Here is a 962-nt window from a genome sequence, read left to right as displayed (position 1 = left end):
AAAATATTATATCGTACAACTCCATAAAACATGAATCCTCTATAATAAATGAAAATATTTTTGCCACTCGTCATCTTCTACTTCATTTTGACACATGTCATTTTCTAGGATTTTTAAAATTGTTATTTTCCACTTGTCATTTTTTGAGGATTTCAATTTTCTTAAAATAAATTCCCAAAAAAATCTAATGGGTTATATATATATATATATATATATATATATATATATATATATATATATAATATGTTATCATTCTATTAACTTGATAATAACTTCTCATAAATGCTCCAAAAAATTACATTTTATTATAAAAAATATTATTTTATAATATATTTAATGTTTATATATATTCACATTAAATTTTTATTTTTAATAAACCCGTGTAATATACGGACCTTACACCTAGTTATATGAAGAAAAATGGTTGTATACAACTCCATTTATATATCGGACACTAGTTTATAACCCGTGAGAACCACGGTTATAAAATTAATTAAACTTTCATATCAAAAAATCAAAATTATTAATTAATTATTTTAAATAAATTATTACTTAAGAGATATTTTTTTAGTTATATAAAATCATAATCGTTGATTTAAATAAATAAGTGAAGATATATTATCTTATAATATGTATTAATTTTATTTTATTTTTCAATATAATGTTATTAATTTAATATAATTAGAATGAGAAAATTTGAAATTTAAATTTAAAATGAAGAATCAATTATTAATTTAATATAAATAGAGTGGAAAATTTTAAAATTTGAAATTTGAAAAAGATAATCAATTATTAATTTAATGTAATTAGAGTGGAAATTTAAAACTTGAAATGGATAATTAATGGTTTGCCAAGTGGCAAGTGATATATAACATTAATGAGGAGTTCTAATTGTATGACACTTGTCAATAGAAGATTAAACTTAATCTTTTATTAGAATAGAAAGATATTTAAGACGAGTT

Source organism: Lactuca serriola, chromosome 3, assembly GCF_051521515.1.
Source record: "Lactuca serriola cultivar US96UC23 chromosome 3, Lser_US96UC23_V15, whole genome shotgun sequence".
In the NCBI taxonomy this organism is placed as follows: Eukaryota; Viridiplantae; Streptophyta; class Magnoliopsida; order Asterales; family Asteraceae; genus Lactuca; species Lactuca serriola.
The sequence above is the reverse complement of the archived record's forward strand: the minus strand, read 5'-3'. Positions refer to the sequence as shown.